The 26,825-nt window shown below is 41.5% G+C and overlaps 1 long non-coding RNA gene across 1 annotated transcript in view; it reads left to right on the forward strand.

Moving 5' to 3' along the window:
* The window catches only part of LOC108490537, a 23,408-nt gene extending 11,629 nt beyond the window's left edge, over positions 1-11,779 (forward strand). Inside the window, exons 2-3 of the long non-coding RNA XR_001872312.2 lie at positions 10,818-10,904; positions 11,625-11,779. This is a non-coding gene — a long non-coding RNA (uncharacterized LOC108490537). The remainder of the gene's footprint in view (positions 1-10,817; positions 10,905-11,624) is intronic.
* Positions 11,780-26,825: the final 15,046 nt, after the last annotated feature.

Consider the following 26,825-nt stretch of genomic DNA (forward strand, 5'->3'; position numbering starts at 1 on the left):
ATGTGCACACAACCCCACACAGACACACAGACACAAATTTTAAAAATTAAATTAAATCTTTAAAATTTCCACATTCAAGGTTTAGATACATTTTAGTACCATCATAATCTTTTTTATTTATTTTAAATATTTAATTTTTTATGTGTATGAGTAGTATTGCCTACATGTATGTAAGTCCATCTGTGCCATGAAATGTCCACAGATGTCCGAAGAGGGTATTGGAGCCCCTGGAACTGGAGTTACAGATGGTTGTTAGCTGCCACGTAGGTGCTGGGAATCAAACCCAGGCCCTCTGCAAGAACAGCCAGTGTTCTTAACTGCTGAGCCATCTCTCCAGCCCATAATCTCTCTTTTTAAAAAATATTCTTTCTGTGTTTTTCTGATTATATGATTAGTGTGCATTTATGAATAAAGTACTGGTAAATTAAAAAATGCATCATCAAACTATTGGTAAATACAGCAATGTATAAAAAGAGAAGAAAACCTGTAAACCCATTCTAATGAGAGCTATTATATACATTTACATGTTTGAATTTTTATGTGTATATTCTGCAGGCCTCTTGAGACACTTATGTTGCATCTGTTTTGCATCCTTCTCTTTCTAGGCACACACCTTCTGCATAGTGGGTCCTCTTTGGGCCAGATTAATTACCTGAAATGATTTTAGTATTACAAAAATTCCTCCAACTCTTTCAGAGGACCTGGGTTCAGTTCCCAGCACTCACATGGTGGCTAACAACAATCATCCTTAACTCCAGTTCCAAGAGAGCCAATGCCTTCTTCTGGCCTCCACAGGCATTGCACACATGGGCACACTTACATACTTTCAGGCAAAACATGCATACACATAAAGCTAAAACAAATAATAAATAAATTGAAAACCATTGCAAATCTGTAGCCAAATATGATATATTTATTAATTCTTTGAATATGAACAATTGTACCTGTCTGGTTAGCTGAACCGAAGAGAGTTTTATTTTTCTACACATACTTGGAATTAGTCTAACAATGGGAAGACTGGAGAAATGGGTTTGAACAGGAATAGAAGGAAAGTGAAGTATAACAAAAGTTGGGATCAGGAATCTGCTCTCAAAATTAGATTGGAGGGCTGGAGAGATGGCTGGCTGCTCTTGCAGAGGACCCAGTACCCACATGTTGGCTAAAAACTATCCGTAACTCCAGTTCCAGGGGCTCTGATGTCCTCTTCTGATCTCTGTGGGTACTGCATGACATAGGTGTGCACTTACATACATGCACACAATGCACTCAAACACATAAAGTAAAATAAATAAAAAATTAGATCAGGACCCCTTCTCCCCAGGTGAGCATTGGCTGCTGCTGGCCCCATCACCCCTAGACATCCTGTTTCCTACTAAAAGTCTCACCCACATCACTGGACAATACTTCACAGTAGCCATCATAAAGAAAAGTCTTTATCACTCTCCCAAGGCACTAAGTCCCAGGCAGAAATATCTGCTAGACTGAGTTTGGACATGAGCTTGGCATTCCTAAAACACAGAAAGTATGCTTGAATTCTAGGTAGTAAAAAAATGAGAAATACCCATTATGGTCTATTCCCTTGGATGCCCATGAATGCTGCTTTTTCTTCACATTCTAAATAATCACTCCTCCTAACAGTTTCATATCTCATGACACAAGATGCAGTTGCCTAATCTAGGAAAGGCTCATCAAAATCCCCCAGCTATTGGGCTGACTCATAGGAAACAGCCATTTCTGCATACCAAAAAGTGTCTGGACATCATCATCTTCATATGATTATATCCATCAGTATGCCCAGCTCCAATTTCTCTATCAAAATTCAGAGTGGTAGATGGGACTCTGGGTTCCTAACACTAGCAATGCCACAGGCACTCCTTTACCATAACCAGGATGGAAGTTCCTGGAATAGTATTGTGTGGGCTGCTATGACACACCCAGCAAGTCACCGATCATGACTCTGGTGGAAGCAGGATGAGAGGAAAAGCAAAGCCAAATTCAGAAAAGAGAGCATAGGGAGCTAGGGAAAACCTCTGCCTACCATCATGGAAAGAGTCCCATGTGGTTTATAACCTACCTTGACTTTTGTTGCTGTATGATAAAATTGCATAAGCAGTCATGGTACTGCCAAAGTCATCTTTAAGAGGGGGAGACTGTATCATACAGTACGTGCATAGCCTCTGCTTCATGGGCAAGGTCTGAAAAGACTTGAGAAAGAGATCTACTGACATCTTCTGTGAGGATGTTCACCTCCTCACAGGGCCTCATCACTGAGAGCCTCTCTCACAGTGGGCATCTTTTGATGAGAATTCTCATGAGGCACAAATATTTTCACATTCTGAGTCCAGACACAGAGGTACCTAAATATCTCTGCCCTGATCCTCCTGTGTCACCTCTCAATATTCATTAAATGACTGATAATTTCTTTCAGAGGTAGCAAGAGATAGCCTTCAACAGAGAGTTGTAGGGGCCTCAGAGAACACCAGATTTGCACTTCTGTGAACCACCACTTACTGAGCATTAGTTTTTTGGTGCTGTGATAAAACACTGTGACCAAAAGTAACTTATGGGGGAGTTTATTTGGGTTTCCATTCCAGAGGAGGAGGCCATAATGACAGGGGAGGCATGGCAGGAGGTGGCTGGACAAGGAAGCCGAGAGCTTGCATCTTCACCAGCAAACAGGAAACGGAGGGATAAAACTGAAAGTCGGGTGGGGCTGTAAACTCTCCAAGCCTACCTCCAGTGATGTACTTCCTTCAGAAAAACTGTACCTCCCGAAGGTTCCCCAGTTTCCCCCAACAGCCCCACTAACTGGGGACCAAGTGTTGGGGGGCAGTCCTCATCCAAATCATTACCGTACCCTTCACTCATTTGTCTGTTATGTTCTTCTATCAATCTTTCAGAACTTGCCTGAAGAAAAAGTTCTTCTGGAAGACCTTCCTTGATGCCCCTGTAGTTTGGGTTTTCCTAAAGCAGATGGTGATCTGGGGTTGGGAATTCTACTTGTTAGAGACCAACTCTGTTAAGAAGTGAAGGGAAGCAGGATCAGGCAGGATAGAAGTTGAACTGTACTGTACGCCCAGTGTCTTCCTTACTTTTCTCGTTGCTGTGACAGAATGCCAGACAAAAGCAACTTAAGGATGGGTTTATTTTGGCTCACAGTTTAAGGCGACACAGTCCACCATAGTGGGGAGGCTATGGTATCAGGAGCTTGGGGCAGCTGATCACATTGCAAGAAGTAGAGAGAGATAAATGTTGGTGCTCAGCTCACTTTCTCCTTTTTATACAGTTTGGGCCCTTACCAAATGGCACTGCCTACATTCAGAGTGGGTCTTTTCTCCTTAGTTAAACCTCTCTGGAAATACCTTCATAGACAGCCCTAGAGATTTGTCTCCAAATGACTAAACCTAGAAGTTGCTATGAGGATTACCTTCTCCAGATAACCAGGAATCAGACCAACCAAGAGGCCATGAAACAAATAAAGAGATCAAGGTAGTCCCCAGGCCTCTTGGCATCGTGTGTGTCTTTTTGCTGTGCTACAAATATAATAAAATAAAGTATACTTAACTTCTTAGGATCCCCATGACATAGAGGCATTTGTAAACTAAGGTAGCTTGTTTTTCTGGGTAAGGATAGACAGAGAATCCTCTTCTCTCAGAAAGAAGTAGTGGGGGACAACATTCCTGAGCCAGGCATTAGACTCATGCTTCACATCTCTCATCCCATTTAATTATTACAGAATACAGAGAAAAGTAATGTACTCATTCCCTTCACAGGCCACAGAGTTGCTAATTTCCTTCAGGTTACCTTGTAGCAAAACCGACAATACTAGTTAAAAGAGCCCTTCTCTCAATTTCCCATACCCCAGTGCAGTCAGATTTCATAATCCCATATCTGGAACTGTTCACACAAAATAATTCACAGCACTTTTGAGGATTGTATCGTAAAGATGACTTTGTTCTCTGACTGTGAAATCCAATTTATGTGTTTTCAGCTGTTTGTTCAAGTGTAGGAAGGCTTTTCTAGTATGTACTGGAGTCATCCATCTGTAGATACAAGCACTAATGTAATGTGACCTGTGGGAACCTGGAGCTCTGCCTTGGTTCTCCAGCATGAGAGCTCAGGACACAAACAAGCAAAGGACTCCAGAACTGTGAGAATCAAAGATGGCCTCTTTTCTCATGGAGATGGTGAATCTCTAGGAAGGCATAAATGAGCCAGACTGAACATTCTCCTGAGGTGCTTAGTCTAGAACATTCCCTTCAGCACAGTTCTGGACTCTGTTTGTAGAAACCCTTTAGAACTGTGAATGTCTGAAACTCAGACTTAGGAGGCGGCCTGACTAGGATAATGGCTTCTACTGTAGTCATTTCATAGACATTACTGCTGCCGTTATTATTATTGCTTTGATTTCTTTTGTGGTAATTTGTAATAGGCTGTAGAGTCATTTCATGCAGGAAAACAGGAACTGGCTTGCTAACCAGCATTCAAAAAATTGCTGATGACTAAAGAAAGATCATTTTGTTGAAGTAAATAGCGAAAGTAATAACCAAAGCTAATTATAGAATCTAGGAAGAGCTGCTCTTGCCATAATGGTATTTAACTCTACCCAGCGCCTTCTCTGTCCTGAGCGGTTTATGTCACAGTTCATTTCAGTGTTAAGGAACTAAAAGAAGGAACACTACTATTCTCACTTTGCAGACAAGAAAGTAAGGCACAGGGGTGTGCTCAAGCTCACACAGTTGTTTGTGCAACCTCAGTTGTCTTTCGATCGTGTGTGTGTGTGTGTGTGTGTGTGTGTGTGTGTGTGTGTGCAGGTACCTACAGAAGCCAGAAGAGAGAGTCAGATCCCTGGAGTTACAGGAGGTTGTGAACTGCCCCTCATGGAGCACCAATTTTGGATCCTCTGGAAGGAAAGCAAACACTCTTAACGTCTGAGCCATTTCTCCAGTCGCCTTCCACACTTTCATCATCCCTATTTCCTTCAAGTTTCCAGTCCCCTCCTTCCCACTTGTAGAACTCCCGGCGTGGATATGACATTCAGGCCTAGGCCAATCGTTGTATCACACTATGATGTTTAATATTGATGGTCAATATTGTTAATGTGATCTAGAATCACATTGGAGAGAAATCTCTGGGTATATCTCTAAGGGATTTTTCTAGATTGGGTTAATTGGGGTGGAAAAATCCATCTTACATGGGCAGCACCATTACAGAGTCTGAGATCGGAGACTCAATAAAAATGAGAAAATGAGCTGAGCACCACATTCATCACTCTATTTCCTCACCATGGAAACAATGTGACCACCTGTCTCACGCTCCTTCAACATGATTTCCCTACCATGGTGGACTGTACCCTTGTGCTGTGGGTGAAGATAACCCCTTCTTTCCTTAAGTTGCCTCTGTCAGAAATTTTGTCATAGCAACAAGAAAAATAACTGATACAAGCACTCACCCTGGCCACAATGGTTAGTCAGGCATGGCCATAGACAGAGTCGAGCTAAAAACTTGCATAGTTAAGAGAATTTCTCTGGGCTTTACTCAAAGCTGAGGGAAAAGGCATCTTGAGAGGTGGTCACCTCTGAGGAGGGGAGAGCTGCAGATGGGGACAGGCTTGACCTGATATTCTTGAGACTCTCACTTAGTCATTCCCTAACACTGCCCTGGGTTTGTCTCACTTAAAGACAGAATTTGTTTTGTATATTCTTACACAGCTGTACAACTATCAACACTACCTACCTTTTGAAGTCCTATCAACCTAAAAGAAAGTGTGTACTCACCAGCAGTCAGTCCCTACTCCCCTCTTTCCTAGCTCTTGACAAACCCAAATCTATTTTCTGTCTCAATTAAATTTGCCTATAGTGGACATGGAATCATGAAGTATCTGACTTTTGTGTTTAGCCTCTTTTGCTTGGTACACTTTTGAGATTTATCCTTGTAGCATTTCAGAACTTCCATCATTTTTGTGGCCACATCACATTGTACTTATGACAGTGCCATGCCTCACCCATCTATTCATCTATTTTTATTTTTTAAAGATATATTTATTAGAAAATGAGTGTGAGTGTGAAGGGGTGTGTGTGTGTGTGTGAAAGAGAGAGAGAGAGAGAGAGAGAGAGAGAGAGCACCACAGAGCCTATGGAGGTAAGAGGACAAATTTTAGGAGTCTTCTCTGTTTCTATCACGGTTTCTAGGAACTGAACCCAGATCCTCAGGTTTTTCTGTCAAGTGCTTTTACCCATTTTTTGGCTCTTCGTTTACTGATAAAAAATTGAGGAATTTTCAGACCGTTTCCCAAACTGATTACACCATGTTGTATTCCCAACAGCAGTACATTAGAATTGCATTTTTCTTCACATTCTCAACATCATCTGTTATCCTCTTTTTGTTATAGTCATCTTAGGTGGCATGAAGTGACATTATATTGTACTTGATTTGCAAAATTTATTCCTACTCTGTAACATCTTTCCACTTATTTGATAATGTCCTTTAACATGCAAAGGTTTTAGTATGTTAGAATTCTATTAATCTGTTTTTGTTTAGTTGTTTTTAAATTGAATCAACTTTGCATTCTTGGGATAAATCCTACATAGTTATGGTAAATAATTCTCTTACACATTGCTGGATTCAGTTTGGTAACTTTCTGTTGTTCAAAATTTTCACATCCAAATGTATGGAATATATTGGCTCATAATTTTCTTATAATGTCAAGTTTTTAAAAGGAAGGAAATACTGGTCCCAGAAGATGAATTTGGGTTTGTTCTAAACCTTTTTCAGTTTTATGAATGTTTGTGAAAGACTTTTAAATTATAGAACGGTGGTAGAATTTACTATTGTAGCCATTCAGTCCCAAGCTTTCCGTCCTGGAAAATTCTTATGTGACTAAGTCGATCTTTTACTTGTTTTCGATATGTTCAGATTTTCTATTTCTTCTTGAATCAGTTTTAGTTATTTGTGTTTAGGAATTTGTCTCTTTCATCTGGGTTACCCAATTTGTTGGCATGAAATCGTTCACATTATTCAATTCCATCCTTTCTATTTCTATAAGCAACAGCATCTCCTCTTTCACGCCTAATCTTAGTAACTAGCACTTTCTCTCCTCCTCCTCCTCCTCCTCCTCTTATTCTTTCTCTTTTTTCCCTCTCTTCTTCCCTCCTTCCTTCATCTAAATGTTTATCCATTTTGCTGATCTGTGTGTTTGTCCACCTGTTACCCACTGCCATGAGCAGCTGCAAAGTTAAACATCTGCCTGGAATTATTTTCAACAAAGCATCTTGGGCAAAAATCTTTTTACACTAGGAAAACACTGAATCAGGCTAAATCTGGATAGCCCATGAGTGGAGATCCTCAGAGACCTGCCAGACAAATAGGATAATGACAGGGCTTGTAGAAGTGGTTAGTTCACTGTCTCTTGACTTTCTAGTTTCTACCATGTGAGGATGCAGAAATAAAGTACCACATGTTGACAGCTTGATCTTCAACCTTTCAGCATAAAGAAGAGTGAGAAAGTCAATTCTGTTCTTTATAAATTGTCCAGGCTCAGACATTCTGTTATAGCCTCAAAAAGCAGACTAGACAATGCCCACTCTGCTGTCTCTGGTGGCTGCCAGTTTGCACTAGAAACATAGGCCATCATTTTTCAATGGCACTGTGGAACTAGGTGGTTGTGAAGGGCAGGGACTAAGGCAGGATGAATGTCACAAATCTCACAGTTCTTAATGAATTCAGCTGTATTTCTTCAGTAAACATTCTAGGTTGCTACAAGATATTGCTAAGTTTCCAGAAATCTAAAAAAGATGCTAATTCTGCTTGTCATCACTGTTACTGAGAACAGAGAGAATCCCAGCTTTACCTGTGTTTTTACTGACTTTGTGTTAGATTAAATGTTATTTGAGTCTACAAATTGACTTTTTGCCTCATTAAGCTTAAGATAAATTTTCTTCCTTTTCAAATGAGTAAGTGTCACTAAAACAGGTGAAGTTATGTGTCTATGCAACCACTGAAAAGTATGAATTGTGAGACACTGTGACTCCGAGTCAGGTTAATAACTAGCAAACATGATCAGTGACTGCCAGTGTCCCTTCTTCCCCGAATGGGAGGGGATGCAGCCACTGGACTTGACCCCAGGCTGCCTGGATTCCAACCCCTGCTCCCTACTTGTTGGCTTTCACTGATCATTAAAACTAGTTTTCTTTTCACCCATGGGATTGAGATGATGATGATGATGAGTCCAGTGATTAAGAAGGGGTCATTTCTAAAACAGTTGGCACATTGAGCTGAGATCATTCCAACTATGACACATGCGTTACTAAATAACATTTCATTTCAGTGAGAGGGTGTTTCCCTACCCCCCCGCCCCACTCTCTTTTGAATCCTCTTAGAGTGGTTCTCAGAGGAAGATTTCTGTGTGTATAAGTGTTTTGCCTGTGTGTATGGAAGTGCATCACATGGGGGCAATGCCTGTGGAAGTCAGAAGAGAGTGTTAGATTCCCCTGGAACTGGAGTTAAGGATGGTTCTTAGCTACCATTTAGATTCTGGGAACTGAACACAGGTCCTCTGCAAGAGCAGCCAGTGCTCTTAACCACTGAGCTAGTTCTCCAGTCCCTGGACCTCTGATTCTATCGATATCCTTGTTAATATGGAGACAGCAGGGCTGGGACATGGAATTTGTAGGCAGTAATCTTTACCTGTTACTATACTTTTATGAATTAGTTTTATTTATAGCAAGTTGTATTGATTTTTCTCTTACCATTTATCAAAAAACCTAATTATGCTACGAATGTGAAACAATGTTGACTCTGTTCGTATGGCAGAGGTAGAGCATTGCTTGAAAGAATTTTGGGAAACCTTTAAATAAATTAACATGTCTGAAAACATGACCAAACAGCAGCAACTCAATAAAACGTGCATGTCTCTCAGCTTCACTTGTAAACAGGGAAAGACCATAGCTGGAGAATTGTATTGGCAGCACACGGTCAAATCAGTGTCACAAAAGACTTCACACAAAAGCATCAGTCACACTCAGGCTTCATATGTGCATCTCCCTTGCTTCTATTTATCAGGAAAGTGTCTTTATGAAAATCGTGTCTCCATTGATGCTAATTTATGGATAGGAATGCCTACTTTCTGTCACATCTAAAAAGAATTACAAACAAGGTCAACTGTGAAAGTGGCATCAAGAGACGTGGCATAACATTGACAGTGTGGTAAGAGGGACCTTGCCACCCTTTGGCTTTCAGGTGACACTTTATGGTGTTATGGGATTTCCCATCCAAACCTTTCCCATTAGTGAAAGCCTGGTAGGCTAGGGGTCTCAAGCAGGCTGCCACCTTGGCTCCCAGCTTGTTTTAGGGAGCTGGTTCTATGTACCTGTGTCAACGGGAACCTAGCTCTGGTTTGATTTTTTTTAAACTTCCCTTAAACTGTACGCATACAAAACATGTGCTAGTGCACTCAGCTTTAGTGATGACTGTCGGGGGAGATAATTTTTTTTAACTTTTACAAAACCTTTATTGAGAATTTCATACATGCATATAAGGTGTTTTGAACAAATCCATGCCCTCTCTCTCCCCTCCAACATCCCCTCCTCTGAAGAGGTAGCCCTGAAATATTTTAAGGATTAGATACAAGCTCCCAAATACTTTTGACATTTTGACATTTTTGGCCTTTGGAACAGAGTGTGTTGTTAACAGGCCTAAGGACATTTTGACTCTTAGCCCAGAAACTGGCTACATTTCTTTGGGGTCTTTTTACTTTAATTGCCTAGCCAATTCCTACCTCCTATTCTTATCACACCATCCTCTTAAGGGGTTACCCAAATTGCCAATAGGGAATAGGGACACAGACCACTCTGGCTTCTTCCATGCTGAATAGGAACATAGGGTTAGGCAACTGGAGTATCCCTTCAGTTGGTCTATCTAAAAGACTCCCAAATTGCATAACTCTTATCTCTAGGAGGAAAAGAAAGTCCTTGAATCATGAATAGGAGATGTGAAGGAGAAGTAAAGGCAAGAATTAGCATTACAAGTTCTAGACAGGGAACTAGATAAAAGTCAGAACAGGGCAATTTTCAGATGTTCAAATGAGAGTCTATTGGAGTTTCTTGACAAGGGCTTCCAAAATTATCCCTCTATTGTGTTCTTCCTCATTTTTCTTTTGTCCTCCAAGGCTGGACTAGTTGGCTGGAAAGAGTGGCTGGATACTCAGGTGAGGGTCCAATGACCCTGCTTGGCACTCCTTTAATGAATGAGCACAACCGTCAACAAGCCCAGTTGTGACTATGTTTAGTGATCAGGCTCAGCCGAAGTCATGATGATGGTAGTTATTTCACGCAGAAGGCATCATCTTATTAAAAGGACCTGGAATTTAAAAGGATTTGGTGCTTGGAGCCACATAAGAGGAAGAACATACATCGTTTGTTTTTCTGAGTCTATGTTACTTCACTTAGTATAACAGTTTCTAGATCCATCCATTTACCTGCAAATTTCATTATTTCATCTTTCTTTACTGCTGAATAGAACTCCATTGTGTAAATATTATAACCCTACAAACATCTAGAAGGTTGACACTAAGCTTCTCTGAGTGGCAAATACTCCTTCACCACTAGGGGGCAATTTCTCAGCTCTTCTTGCAGCCTGTGAGATTTCTCAGTTGGCTCCTGTCCCCCGAACCTGTAAGCCCAAGATAAATGGATTCCAAATTCTCTTGAAGAACGCTTGACTATTACCACTAAAGCACCTGGCCCCAGCGACCCACATTGTATCCTGAGCAGCATATTAATATTTTTGTCTCTAACAAACTCCATTCCTTCCTTCTATAGTTTGGATTGCAAGTCCTCCAAAGGCCCAAGTATCAAAGGCTTAGTCCCTGAATTGGCATTTGTGGAAGGCAGTGGATGTTTTAAGAGGTAAGGCTCAGTTGGAGGTTAGAAGACCAGTCAGTTCTGTTACACTGACTCAATCCGGGCCCCCTGGGGTCCCCAGGAAACTTCTCACTGAGGTTATCCAAATTACAAGGACCAAATGATGGCGGGAGACAGAAGGAGGGGAAGGGAGCACAAGAGCTTACTGGATATACTAGGCAGCAGGCCAAGCACTGCTTTGTCATATATTTATGACTGAAAGAAGTGAGCAGTCAAAATATGTGTAAGGTCTTTAGTTGGTCTAGGCACTATGCTGAGCATGATGCCTAGCTTATTTAATAATTGCAGGCACCTCATATGTGGGTATCCTTTGATCATTTTATAGCTGAAGATGCTGATGTCTAGAGAATCAACCCTTTACAAAGGAAAGGCTTGAAAACAGCCAGGGATAGAGGCAAGAAAAAGGGTGCCTGTTGGGAGCTGAGTTTGCGGGAAGGACTCCTGTCCTCTTAAAATAGTGTGGTCTAGAGTAGACTTTGATACAAATGCAGCATCAGCTGGAGTGTGGCCCATTGTTGACACTTTTAGTCCCAGGGTAGTGGGTATGCAGGCACTGTCACATGTTGAGGCTTAGGTAGATTTAAGGAGTGTGTAGGATATACTAGAAAGCCAGGCTATATGATATGTGAGAAACCCTGTATGCTGTGTGTCCTAAAGATATATTGATATAATGAATGTTTATTTGTTTGTACTTGTTTATCAAAGTCAGCACCAGAGAAGAGACTTCTAGAACTGAAGGTCAACTCCAAATATTTAAAAGCAACACACGATTATTCTTCCTATAAAAGACCTGCCTCTAAGAAGGGGCTGGAGAGATGGCTCAGCAGTAAAGAACACTGGTTGTTCTTGCAGAAGACCCAGGTTTGAATCCCAGCACCCACATGGCAGCTAACAACTGTCTGTAACTCCAGTTCCAGAGAATCCGACAGCCTCTCTGTCCTCTGTGGGCAATGCACAACACGGGTGCACTTACCTACACACGGGCAATACACGCATACATGTAAAATAAAAATAATAAATAAAATATTTTTAAAAAGACCTGCCTCTAAGACGCTTGACTTTCCAACAGGACCTTTTGCAACAAAGCAGCCCATTCACCTGTCATGTGACTCTGCCCAATGTTAAATGTCAGTAAGATCTACCATCATTATTGTTGCACAATTTCTGGGCACTTTCTGTATGCAGAGAACACACGAAGACCTTACATGTCGTGCATCATTTTTACTCACCACTGACTCCAGAGATAGAGACTCTTTATAATTAAATTTTTGCAATTTTCATACATTATAATTTTGTGACATTTAGATCCCTTCCCCTATCCACACCCCCTTAATGCCCCCTAATTTAATGTACTTTATCATCTATCTATCTATCTATCTATCTATCTATCTATCTATCTACATCCACACCCCCTTAGTGCCCCCTAATTTAATGTACTTTATCATCTATCTATCTATCATCTATCTATCTATCTATCTATCTATCTATTCTATCTATCATCTGTCTATCATCTATCTATCGTCTATCTATCATCTATCTAAAAATAAGGCCTATGAAGTCTAATTTGTGTCTCCAAATGCCCTTCAGTGTGATCCATACACTGGAGGAAAATAAGGCTTATAAAGTCTAATTTGTGTCTCCAAATGCCCTTCAGTGTGATCCATACACTGGAGGCTGGTCAAACTACCAAAAATCCCATCCTAGGAAGAGACTGTCTCTTCCCCTCCAAAAAGCCATCAGTTGCCAAATGTTCCTTATGTTGGTTTGGGATTTCTTACCCATTTCCCCATGTCTATGTTGAGAATTTGTCTGGTTTGAACTTGCATGGGACTTGTGCATGTTGTCACCACTGCTGTGAGTTCATCTGAGTAACTGACCAGCTGTCTGGAAAACTCTCTTTCCTTGTGGTCACCATCACTTCTGGCCCTTTTCTGCAATGATTCTTGAGCCTCGGGAGGCAAAAGTTTGACACGTGTGTCCTATTCTGGGATAAGCACTCCGCAACCTCCTGTTCTCTGCACACTGGCCGTTGCGGGTCTCTGTATTAATCACCATCTGCTGCGTAGGGAGATTTCTCTGGTGAGAGCTGGAGTTTTTTTGAGAAATCCATTTTACAGGTTAGGGAACTAAGGCTTTGTGTGAATGGTGCACACAAAGTTGCTCATAAGTGGCAGAGTCACATTCAAGCCCAAACTTATGTGGCTCTATATCTCGAGCTTAGAACCACCAGCATATACTTCTAAGCCCCCGAAGTGCATGTTTCTGAACTCCTGCTCTGGTTGCTGTTTCAGGTTGCTTGGCCGTGATGCCACCCATCGGTACGTACACCAAAGCAGACCTATAAACAGCGTTGCATTGGTGATTCTCCATGGAGCCATTTTATCTCCTATAAGGCATTTACAATTCCAGGCCATATTTTTGCTTGTCCCAAGTGGAAGGCAAAGTGGACATGCTCCTGATATCTACTGGAAGTCAGAGGTGCAATGAAAGCCTGCAGGCCCCCCACTCCTGCAACAAGGAGTTATCCAGCCTCTAAAGTGAACAGTGCTGAGGTTGAGAACCACCTGTATCCTAACGCAAAACAGGACAATTACAGTATTTTTGTATCTCTTGACTCAGTGTGGCTCTTCCTTGTTCAGAGAGGATGCAAAGAACATCTTGGAACAAACTACCAGATGCTGACTCTGAAGCAAATGCCTTAAGTCTCACTGGGTAGGAGGACCAGATAGCTTATCTCACAGACCAGGACATGGCGACAGATGTTATCTATAATTACTCCATGATAACAGATATACACCTAGACTGATGTCCCATCTCCCATCCCCATTGAGCTCCCTGATGAGAATGTGCTCAGTACAGGGACCAGGGAAGGAGCAGTGACCAAATGGTGCAGCAGGTGTCTTGGCAATGTTTCATACCCTTCCAGCCTAAAAGTGCACATCCTCCAAGAGCTCGCCAACAGATTAGATCTGCCCTCCACGCAAGTGACCTCCAGCACTGCCTTCGGTTGGTGCTGAGCAGAGTTGAAAGGTTTTGCTTTGAAGATAATTTTGTTGCCATAATTGAAAGTTCACCATTTGAACATGGCAAGTCAAGGCTCTTCCAAACAATCTCAGAGGAAAACTATGCATTCTGGTTATTTTTCATAAATAAAAACTGAAGTACAGAGGGATTGGGCTTCTGGGTAGCAAAGCAAGAGGGTAGGTGTGACATCTGGGTTGGTATATAAACCAATCATAATCTCATTCTGTCACAATCAGAAGACAGGTGATGTTGCTTGCTTCCCTATCCCAGATATCACTAGAGTTCCAGGACAAATACCTTTACCAGGACTATTTCTAACAACCATAATTTTGCAGCGTTATTTGTACCTCACTCCTTTTTTCTTCCATTCACATCCGAATGTAAATGAGTAGAAACAGTTTCATCATAAAGATATCCTTGGATTCACCCTTTTTTTAAAGAAAGCGATTTATTCACAGACTTTAATTAGTAACAGTAATTGCCTGTGACCCAGCTCATAATTCACCATGATCCTCCAGGGCATGGAACCCCATGTCTGGGAAGGGGGCTCTCAGAGTGCTCTGTCTCTGGGGAAATAAAAAACAAATATCAGGCAATAGAAGAAAACACTGTCTGGTCTTTTTTTATTTCTCTTTTGAACTCAAAATCAAATCCCCTGGCTAAAGCTCATGAGCTTTGGAAATAAAACACTAGTTCATCTGGGCAGTAGTAGGTCTAAAAGTCTGGTCAGAATAGATTAATCATGGAGAAAAGGCCCAGGGGACAGAACATACTCAGGAACCACAAAGATGCTACAGTGAAGGGCAAATTTAGAAAGGAATTGGCTCCCTCCAGTTCCAGAGGACGCCATGCTGATAAAATGAACCATTAGGTTGTAAGGTTGAAATGGGGAGTTATCGCCCATCTCATCCCTCTAATCCTGCAATTAAAAGTGAGAACAAATGTCCCAAGTCCTTTCCTTCAGAGAAATGGTAGCAGCTGTAGGCAGAAGGCAGCTCCCTCTGGCAACCAGAGAGAAAGATGGATGATCCTGGCTCCTGTGAGAGTTTGTAATGGAGTTTTCTCCTCTACTGCATCCCATTTTTCCTTGACACAGACCTGAACTCCCTTCTCTCTGGCTGATACATACTCCCTTCTGTTTACAGATGGCAAGTCTGATGGTGCAGTGAGCTGTGGGCTATAATCCAATCTGATAGGGACACTGGCCTTGGAGTAGAAAAAGTAAGAACAAGCTGAGGAGATGCAAACCATAGTGTTGAGGTGCTTCTGGACTGCTAGAGGGGCCCAGAGGTCTCCATAGGGCTGGCTTGCAAGTCAGCCCTCAGGCAGCCTCTCTTGCCTCCCCTTCTTTGGGTCTCCCCCACATCGCAGCCTACCCTTTCCTCATTGTCCATAACACATCTGTAGCTCTTGAGGAGTCCCTAAATTCTGGACTTCTGTCTGGGCTCTTTGAGAAGACCAGGGGGAGGGCTCAGCATGCCAGAGGCCCAGCACGTTGCTGTTCTGATGTTGCTGTTCTGATTTCTAGTTGCTACGGTTCAGAAGAGGGAAACATCATTTCAACTTGAACCTTAATTAGAGGTGACCAATATAGATAGTCCAGGAAGTGACATTTAAATCATGCTTAACACACACGTTTTACAGTTTGGACCTGTCTCTATCCAGGACCGATGGTAAACAAAGGGAGAATTGAGTTTGGAGTAGAAGCCCAGTTTGGCAAGGGCAGGACCTCCTGGTAGGAGAAGGTTCCCACCCCCAGTGTGACCAGCTACTGCTGCCACAGCAAAGCTGAGTTTTAGGAAACTTTTGCCAACAACTCCGAGAGGGTCTCTGTGTTATTTGACTTGATCTTGATACAATACCCTCAAAACAAGTTATTTAATCACTGACCCAACTAATAGAGCAATCAAAATAAACTCATAAAAGTCGGTGCTCTGGTTTTGTAGAAATGTATGCAGAAAAATGATTTCAGAAGAAAACAGAGTTTTGACTAATTACAGCAGCTGCTCTTACTAAATGAACATTTTCTTTTCATGAGGCCAGAGCCATGCCATTGCTTAGCTGAGACACAGTGGTTAAAGCAGCTTACTTTCTCATTCACAGTCAGTGGATAACATGACTCAAGCAACGATTAGGTATAGAGCGAGATACATAGAAACCTCAAATACTTCATGTACAACAGGCTTTCTCTCCATCACCAGAAAGGTGTGTCCTTGTCCATATTGCTAGAAGTCTGGTCCTAAAAGACAGTGTCAGGGGGCTGGAGAGATGGCTTAATGGTCAGGAGCACAGATTGCTCTTATAGAGGACCTGTGTTCTAGCTTATTTCTCCATTGCTATGATAAAACACTCTGGCCACTACCAACTTGGGGAGGAAAGGGTTTATTTGGTTTACATCTCCCAGGTCATAGTTCATCAGGGAGCCCAAGGTAGGAACACAGGGCAGGAACCTGGAGGCAGGAGCTGGAGCACAGGCCATGGAGGATCGCTGCTTACTGATTTGCTCCCCTGGCCTCTGCTCAGCCTGCTTTCTTAAGCAACACAGGCCCACCTGCCTGGGGTGGAACCACCCACAGTGGGCTGGGTCCTCCTACATCACTCAACAATCAAGAAGATGCCCCACAGACATGACCACAGGCCAGCCCTACAGAGGAAATTCCCCAGTTAAGACTCCCTCAACCCAGGTGTGTCAAGTTGACACTATAGCTACCCAGCACAACCTGGATTCAGTTCCTAGCACCTACATGGTGGCTCACAACCATCTGTAACTGGGGATGCCCTCTTCTGGCCTCTGCAGGCATTGCACACATGTGGTGCACATACAGGCAAAACATTTGTATATGATACAAAATTAATTAATTAAAAACATCATTAGAATTGGTCCATGGCAAGGAAGATTCCTATTTCACAGATGGAAAGGCTGTTGTGCTCAGTGCCTCATAGGTGTATGACGAGGATACGAGAGGCAAGCAGAGCCATCTCTAACCCAGCCTCAGCATTCCAGGCCCTCCAGCCACCCCTGTCCATGATACATGCAGGGGTGTGTCATTTGACATCTTCTTAGGGCCTGAGATATTCACCTGTGCAGCCAGTGGTGTGGGCCTGGGGTGGGGGCATTCGACCTGCACCATACGCTCCTTCCTGACAAGTGATTACTAGTGAATGTTTGGCTTTGTATTCATTGCTTTTGAAATCATAACAGCACGCTTTTCTTTCTAATTAGCAATTACCACCTACTGTTAGGAGTCAACCCAGAGGATCTCACTGGTGTTCTGTGTCCATGCCATGGCCTGTGAAGCAGAAACACCTCCCTCCAGCTGGGAGTGCTCCAGGGGACACGCCCCATCCTGCCTTTCTTTATCACTGCCTCACTTACAGGCAGCAAGGGTCACAGAAGGAACTATCTCTAGGGAAGCCCAGGAGCCTAGATAGCAAAGATCCACCTAGTGAGAAAACAGACGAGACTTGAAGGGACCCAGATACACTGGCTTCACTTGAATGACTCAGTCTTGCTTGGGGCTTTCTGTTTGTTTGCTTGTTTCTTTCTTTCTTTCTTTCTTTCTTTCTTTCTTTCTTTCTTTCTTTCTTTCTTTCTTTCTTTCTTTCTTTCTCTTCCCTCCTTTCTTCTTTCTATCATCTATCTGTCTATCTATCTATATCTATCATCTATCTACCATCTATCTATACATCTATTGTTTTTGTTGAGATAAAATTTATATACCATAAAACTCACCCTTTAAAATGTACAGTTCCAAGACTGGAGAGGTAACTCAGCACTTGCTGCTCTTGCAGAGGACCCAGGTTCAGTTCCCAGCACCCACATGGCAGCTAACAACTGTCCATAACTCCAGTTTCAGGAGATCTGACACCCTTTTATGGCCTCCATGGGCAATGAATGACGCAGGTGCACTTAGATATATTGCAGGCAAAATTAAATTGTCCAGTTCCATGTATTTTATATTCTCAGAGTTGTACTGACGTTTGTAACATTGTTCATGACCAAAGACACCCTATACCTATGAGCAGTTCTCCCCATTCATTCCTAGTTCTTTCACCTCAAACCCCCCCGACAACAACTACTGTCTTCCTGTCTCTGTGGGTTTGGGCATTTCCTTCCTAAAGCTCTGTTAAGAGGCTCCATTGTCACTTGCCTTTAAGCCAAGACAAAAGGAGCAAAGAAAGCCCAGGGGAGGGAGGGAAAGCTAGTCCCTTGGCACTTCTTGCTGACTTTGGTAGGGTTCTGGTATCCCTGTCTCTCTTCCCTCACTGCATGTCCCATCTCCCCCTGTCCCCAAATCCAGCCCTGTTTGACTCATCTGCACCACAGCCCCTTGTGTACCTGGACTTCTGTGGCTTCGAATGCCCCTTCTGGAAGTGGCCACAGAACTCCTTCTAAGTTCAGGTCACACTTGAGTACTTGATGCTCAACTTAGCTTCCCATTACTGTTGTGAAAAATATTACTTAACAGTTTTAAGGTAGCACAAACCTCTTACAGTTCTGAAGCTGGGAAATCTGAAATGGTAGGTTTGGTCTGGCACCAGCATGCTGACAAAGCCACTCTACTCCTAGAAGATCTGTGTGAATAGCCCTTTCCTAACTCCTCCCAGTTTCTAGAGCTGTATTTCCTTACATCCTTTGGCTTGGGGCCCCCTCACAGCAAGCCACTAGCATCTTGACATCTCTAAACTGCTGCTGATAGCTTTCCCAGATGGATTCCCCCTGCATCCTTCTTAATGACTTTGAAAACTAAGTCCTTTTGCTCAGATAGGGTCATATAGTCATAAGTTCTAGATATATAAGTAGAGACATCCTTATTTTTATTTTTATTTTTTTGTCTTTTTGAGACAGGGTCTCCCTGTAGCCCCAGCTGTCCTGGAACTCACTATGTAGACCAGGCTGGCCTCGAACTCACAAAGATCCACCTACCTCTGCCTCCGAAGTGTGGGATTAAAGGCATGCACCACCTTGCCCGGCATCCTGCAGACCCATTATTCAGCCTACCATATGCTCCATGTACACTTTTTGAAGGAGAAGAGGGGAGGGGAGAGGAGGGGAGGGGAGGGGAGGGAAGAGGAGAGGAGAGGAAGGAGAGGAAGGAGAGAGAGACAGAGGAGAGAAGAAAATGAAGAAAGGGCATGATGCTTCCCTTTACTGATTTTTCTGATGACTACAGGAGGGCACATTGGGACAAGCAGGCTGTTTGGGTCAGTCCTCAGTGCTGGGAGGTAGAGCCACTGGGTCTCCATCCTTTAGGATTGTTTGTGACTTCTCTGACCTGCTTTTAGCTTTGTCCAGACCCTAGGATAGAACCTGGGCAGAACAAAAGTGCTGGTGACAGAAGCCATCCCACAGTACAGGTACAGTACAGGCACCAAGGCTATAGACCCACAGGGGGCTCTGTTCTAGCAACAGCAAGATCATGAATATAGACACACGCCAGTAAGGCTTTTATCCCTTCCTTCATAGTCACCAAAGCATGAACATCAGAAAGTGAGGTCTGTGGATGGTCCAGCGGAGACCACAGCCCCAAACCTTCTGTGATTTTGCACATCATTTTCACCCAAATTCTAGTAGGACTTAGCAACAAAAACTAACGTGTGAGTGATGGAGCTAAGTCCTTGCTTCAGAACTCAAGTTTGCACCTGACACTACTCCTTCCTCTGGCTCTTACATTCTTTTTGCCAACCTCTTCTGCAAAAGTCCCTGAACCTTGGAGGGGGCGATAGGTGTGGGATGATCTTCCTCCCATTGTGGCAAGACACTGAACTTTTAGGTCTCTGCATCATCTGTTTTCTATGGGCTGTTGGTCCGTTTCAGTGGGATTCCATCTACTATAAAAACACAGACAGCAAGAACATCTAAACAGTGGCTGCTATAACTTAACCTGTGGGTGCAAACACAAATGCTTGGATGGTACTTTAGCAGGTGCATCACATCTATCTAACAAAACAATGGAAGCATTTATTTTTTGCTCACATAAGATTCAAAACAGGTATTCTCCATCAGTAGTTTGTCTGTCAACTCCTCTCACTGGAAACCTCACCATTATAAACACTGGCTCATCAGTCTCAGGCTGCACATTAGGATGGGCAAAGAGTGTGATACATAAACAGCCTTCAAGATATGCATGTTACCTGCAAAATAATTTGTTGGTTTTTCTGTGTGTGTATCATATAGAACATCCCACACAGTCTTATTCATCTATATACCCACTTCCCAAATGGCACCCTCCCATAGCCTCCCCCTTCCCACATACTGGAGCCCACATCCCTGTTACGGTTCTCTGTGTTGTCGACACCCCCAGCCATTCTGCAGTGCTTGTCTGTCTGCTGAATCTAGTCAGCCTATCTAGAGATCATTGGTTTAGGAAGATCAGCTGTTCCTCATCTAGCAGCAATCAGTTGTCAATATTCCTTTAGATAAGATTGGGTGGCACATGTCTTTAATCCAGCACTTGGGAGGCAGAGGCAGGCAGATCTCTGTGAGTTCGAGGCCAGCCTGGTCTACATAGCGAGTTCTAGGTCAGCTGGGGTTACAGGGAGACCCTGTCTCAAAAAGATGAAAAAAGAAAAAAAAAAGATTGGGGTCTGCTGCTCATTTTCCAGTTCTGTGCTGGATTACTGTCTGGGAGTCTCTTGGGCCACCTTGGCCAATAACATAAGGGAAGGTATCACTGGCATTGTTTCTTGTTATGTAGCCTTTAGCTATTCATATGGACTCTTAAAAATTATATTGACCCCATTAATCTTTGGTTATACTTTCCTTTTGGGTGTTTAAGGCCAAAGAGTTGGCCCAAAGAAATCAATTTATTTTCACAATTCAGGTCATTTGAGGATCTGTTCCTCAGGGGTCACATGGGCTTGGGAGGATTCAGGGGTAACATGGGCTTGGGAGGAGCCCCTGCCTTCTTTCTTTTACCAGTTCCGTCTATGTGAAGATAAGTCAAAGGTCCTGCTCTACTATGGCTGGCTTTGCTTGGAAGTATGGAGGAAATGTTTCTTCTGTGTTGACTCCCCTCTTTGTAGACTGGACACTGATTCAGGTCCATCTGGTGGAGTCTCCATGGCCTCCCTGAACAAGAGGACAGGTACAGGGCATTTTGAGAGATGCTTATAGTCCCCTGGGGCTTAGTTGACCTAGGAGGGCAAGTTGACCTAGGGGGGCAAAACCTGTCCTTTATATCCCCTGACCAAATTAGTATAGGCCTCAAAATATGGCTATTAAACATCCAAAAAGGTTAGTTCCACCAGTCTGGTGCTTTTAATTACCGTATGCCACGTAGATAGAGCTTGGGCAAAGACCAAACACTCTAAAATAAACCTTGCCTAGGCATATATTACATGTTTTGATCTGGTTGTATGCATAATTTGTCAGTAGGTTGTTGGCCTAATATGGTTCCCTCTGTTTTTCTAAAACTAGCTAGGCATTGTTTATCTCTCACATTATCTAACACTTCCACCATGGTTTCCCCATTTAAGGTGCCCCTGTTTTTTCCATTTCTCCCTTAATAATACCCTTCTCCTATGGTCCCACCTCCCTTGAGCTCCTTCTTTCCCTTTATCCCCTACGTTCCTTGCATAACCTTCCCTCCCCTATCCCCTTAAAATAACCTCATTATTGTCCATATCTCCCTTGTTAACACCTGTTTTCTACTGGTCTTCTCTTTCAGATTCTTTCTTTTCCTTTACTTCCCTGGTTCCTCTTCATTATCTTGGTTCCTGTAGTTATGTCTGGATACATACTCACTTATCAGGATTTGGTTCTAGGATCCACATATGAGGGAGAACATACACCATTTCTTTTTCTGAGTCTGTGTTACTTCACTTAGTATAACAGTTTCCAGTTCCATCCATTTACCTGCAAATTTCATGATTTCATCTTTCTTTACTGCTGAGTAAAATTCCATTGTATAAATGAACCACATTTTCATTATCCACTCGTCAGTTGAGGGACACTTAGGTTGCTTCCATCTCTGAGTGACTGTGAAAAGAGCAGCAACAAACATGGATGTACAAGTGTCTCTGCAATAGGATGAGTTCTTTGAGCATATGCCAAGGAGTGGTATAACTGGGTCAAATGGTACTTTTTTAAGAGTTTGTACTTTTTTACATTTGTACTTTTTAAAGAGTTCTTCACACTGCTTTCCATAGGGGTTCAACAAGCTTGCAGTCCCACCAGCAGTGGATGAGTGTTCCCCTTTCCCCACATCTTCTCCAACATTTGGTATCATTTGTTTCCTTCATCTTAGGGAGTCTGAATGGGGTAAGGTGGAATCTTAAAGTGGTTTTAATTTGCATTTCCCTAATTACTGGTGATGTTGAACACCTTTTACGACGCTTCTTAGCCATCTTTATTTCTTCTTTTGAGAACTCTCTGTTCAGTTCCTTAGCCCATCTTTCAATTGGGTTACTTCCTTTCTTGATACTTTTTTTGAGCTCAGTATATATTCTGGATGTTAAACCTCTGTCAGACGTGTCACTGGTGAAGATTTTCTCCCATTCTGTGGGTTTTCTCTTCACTTCCTTGGTTGCTTCTTTTGATGTACAGAAGCTTTTTAGTTTAATGAGGTCCCATTTGTTGATTCTTGACCTTGTTTCCTGGGCAGTTGATGTCCGGTTTAGAAAATCCTTTCGTACACAATATCTTGTAGGTTATTGACAACGTTTTCTTCTAACACTTCCAGAGTTTCAGGCTTCACATTGAAGTCTTTGATCCATTTGGAGATGACTTTTGTGCAAGGTGTAAGATATGGGTTTAGTTTCATTCTTCTACAGGTAGAGATCCAGTTTTGCCAGCACCATTTGCTGAACATGCTGTCTTTCCTCCAGTGAATCTTCTTGGCTCCTTTGCCAAATATCATGACAAATGCTGAAATTGCATTTACTCATATTTGGGTCTTCAATTTTGTTCCATTGATGTACAGGTCTATTTTTGTACCAGTACCATATTGTTTTTATGACTATAGCCCTGAGACACAGTTTTAAAATCTGGTATAGTAATCAACCCAGCATTGCTCTTAGTGCTTAGGGTTGCTTTGGCTATCCGAGGTCTTTTGTATTTCCATGTAGATCTTAGGATGTTTTTTTCTCAGTTCTGTGAAAAATGTCATGGGGATTTTGGTTGGCATTGCATTGAATCTATAAATGGCCTTTGGTAGGATGGCCATTTTCACAGTATTAATTCTCCAATCCATGAGCATGGGAGGTCCTTCCAACTTCTGATGTCTTCCTCAATCCATTCTTCCATCTTCTGATGTCTCCTTCAATCTCTTTAAGGATTTAAAATTTTCATTGTAGAGATCTTTAATGTCTTTGGTCAGGTTTATTCCAAGATACTATTTTTGCAGCTATTGTGAAGGGGAGTGTTTTGTAGATTAATTTTGTAACCTGTGACTTTACTGAAATTGTTAATCATTTCTAGGGTTTTCTGGTAGAATTTTTGGCATCTCATATCATCTGCAGAAGGGGATAATTTGATCTCTTCTTTTCCAATGATTACTCCTTTAATTTCCTGCTCTTGTCTTATTGCTCTTGCAAGAGTTTCAAGCACTTTGTTAAAGAGGAGTGGAGATGGTGGACAGCCTTGTCTAGTTCCTGAATTCAATGGGAATCCTTCCAGTTTTCTCCATGTAGAATGATGTTGGCTGTGGGTTTGTTGTATATAGCTTTAATTATGTTGAGATATGTTCCCTCCAGTCCAATTCCCTCTAGGACTTTGAACATAAATGCATGTTGAATTTTGTCAAAGGCCTTCTTTGCATCTATTGTGATGACAATGTCATTCTTGTCTTTGAGCCCATTTATATGATTTATGACATTTTTTGACATACGTATATCGAACCATCCCTGCATCTCTGGAATAAAGCCAACTTGATCATGGTGGATGATCTTTTTGATGTCTGTCTGTATGCGGTTTGCAAGTATTTTGTTGAGAATTTTTGCATCTATGTTAATTAAAGATATAGGTCTATAGTTTTCTTTTTTGGATGTGTTTTTACCTGGCTTTGGTATTAGAGTGATGCTGGCTTCATAGAAGGAATTTGGAAGTTCTCCCTCTATTTCCATCTTTTTGAATAACTTAAATAGTATTGGATGTAGGGCCTCTATAAATGTCTGGTAGAATTCTGCTGTAAATCCATCTGGTCCTGGGTTTTTTTGAGTCGGGATGTTTTGTATTACTGTTTCAATTTCTTTTTCTGTTATGTGTCTGTTTAAGCTGTTAATCTCTTCTTGGTTTAGTTTTGGTGGTTCCCATGCCTTTAGATATCTGTCCATTTCTTTTAGGTTTTCAAATTTAGTAGCATATAGGTTTTTAAAGTATTCCCTTATAATGTTCTGGATCTCTTTGGTGTCTGTTATGATGTTTCCCCTTTCATCTCTGATTTTGTTGATTTGGAGGTGTTCTTTCTTTCTTTTGGTTAACTGGGCTAGCGTCCTATCAATCTTGTTTATCTTCTCAAAGAACCAGATCTTGGATTTGTTGATTCTTTCTATTGTTTTCTTTGTTTCTATTTCATTAATTTCTGCTCTGATTTTTGTTATTTCTTCTTGTCTGCTGGGTTTGGGTTTCATTTGGTGTTGCTTTTCAAGTGTCTTGAGTTACAATGTTAAGTCATTTATTTGTGATCTTTCTGATTTTTTAATGTAGGCACGTAGAGCTATAAACATCCCTCTAAGGACTGTTTTCAGTGTGTCCCAGAGGTTTTGTGGTGTTGTGTTGTCCTTTTTGTTTAGTTCCAGGAAATGCTTTCATTTCTTTCTTAATTTCTCCGTTGACTCATTCATCATTCAGGAGTGTGTTATTTAATCTCCATGTGTTCATGTGGTTACTGGGGATTCTTCCATTATTTATTTTAAGATTTATTGCATTGTGGTCTGATAGAATGCATGAAATTATTTCAATCTTTTTGTATTTTTTAAGGTTTGTTTTATGCCCCAGTACATGGTCGATTTTGGAGAAGGTTCCATGGGGTGCTGAATAGAAAGTATATTCTTTTTGAAGAAAAATAAAAACACTTTCCAAGGGCACACGAGAACACAGCAGTTGCTATGTTAAAATGTTCAGTTTTCAAGAAAAATAAGTAGATATGAAAATGGACAGGAAAATGTGGCCACATACTAGAGGAAGTTAGCATAAATACTCTAAATTGTTGGACTTAGCATATAAGGACTCATTTGTTTTTTTGTCTTTTTTTTGAGACAGGGTCTTCTTGTAGCCCCAGCTGACCTGGAACTCACTATGTAGACCAGGCTGGCCTCAAACTTAAAAAGATCTACTTGCCTCTGCCTCCCAAGTGCTGGGATTAAAGGCATGAGCCACCATGCCCGGCTCTAGTGCTGTTTTTATGAAGATGGGTGTACCAGAGCTTGGTGAATATATGTTCATGATTGTAATATCTTCTTGGTTTATTGTTCCTTTGATCAGAATGAAGTGGCCTTCTTTGTCTATTCTGATTAGTTTTAGTTTAAACTCTATTTTATCAGATGTTAGAATTGCAATGCTACTTTTTCTTAGTACCATTTACTTGGTATATTTTTTCCTATCTTTTCACCTTAAGGTAGTGCCTGTCCTTGAAAGTGAGATGAGTTTCTTGCAGACAGCAAAAAGATGGGTTTTGTTTCTTAATCCATTCATATAGTCTGTGTCTTTTGACTGGGGAGTTCAGTCCATTAATGTTTAAAGTTATTAATGAAAGATGAGTATTGAATCCTGTCATTTTTATTTCTGTTTACATTCTTGATGTAGCTGTACTTTTCCACAGTTATACCTTCATTGAATTTCTTTCCACAATCCCTGTGTACAGTCATTCCTTTCTTCAGCTCTTTGTATTGCTTCAAGAATTCTCTGAAGGGCTGGTTTTTGTGGACATGAATTCTTTCGGCCTATTTATGTCATGGAAGATTTTTCTTTCCCCTTCAACTATGATAGACATTTTGGCTGGGTAAAGTATTGGGTTGGCATCTCTGGTCATTTAGAGCTGGGAATACTTTGGTCCAGGCTCTTCTGGCTTTCATAGTTTGCACTGAAAAGTCAACTGTAATCCTAATGGGTTTCCCTTTATTTGTGACTTGTTGTTTCTCTTTTGCAGCTTTCAGTATTGTCTCTTTTTTTTTTTTTTTTTTGTACGTTTAAGTGTAGTTCTTTTCTGGTCCTGTCTATTTGGTGTTCTATATGCTTCTTGAACTTGTATGGGCATGTCTTTTTTTAATTTTGGGAAAATTTCTTCTACACTCCTGTTGAAGGTCTGTTCCATACTATTATCTTGAGATTCTTTTCCTTCTTGTATGCCTATGATTCATAAGTTTGGTTTTTTTATGGTGTCACACAATTCTTGCATATTCCATTCTTGTGATTTCTTAAATTTTTCATACTCTTTGCCTGAGCGTTCTAGTTTGTCCACTTTATCTTCCAGTCTTGATATTCTTTTTCCATTTCGTTCATCCTTTTGGTGAGGGTTTCTCCTGTCATTTCTAATTGGCTTACTGAGTGTTTCACTTCCTTCTTCATTTCAACCTGAGTATTCTTCAATATTTCTAACTCTTTTCTGAATTCATTCAGAAGTTTATCCCTGTCTTCCTTCAGTTCTTTGATTTCTTTGTGTGTTCTTTAAATTCACTGAATTCTTTTATCATGTTTATAATTGTTCTTTTGAGTTCCATGTCCTGTATTATCTCTATGCAGTTCTCATTGTATTCCTCTAGAGGACTATTGGTACTTGGTGGAGATATATTATTTTGGTTTTTCATGTTATTATTTTTTCTCTGTGATAAAAACAATATGGTACTGGCATAAAAATAGACCCATAGACCAATGGAACAAATTGAAGACCCAAATATGAGTAATTGCAATTTTAGCCACCTGATATTTGACAAAGGGGCCAA

The sequence above is a fragment of the Nannospalax galili genome, unplaced genomic scaffold, assembly GCF_000622305.1.
Source record: "Nannospalax galili isolate Female #2095 unplaced genomic scaffold, S.galili_v1.0 scaffold31, whole genome shotgun sequence".
NCBI lineage: Eukaryota > Metazoa > Chordata > Mammalia > Rodentia > Spalacidae > Nannospalax > Nannospalax galili.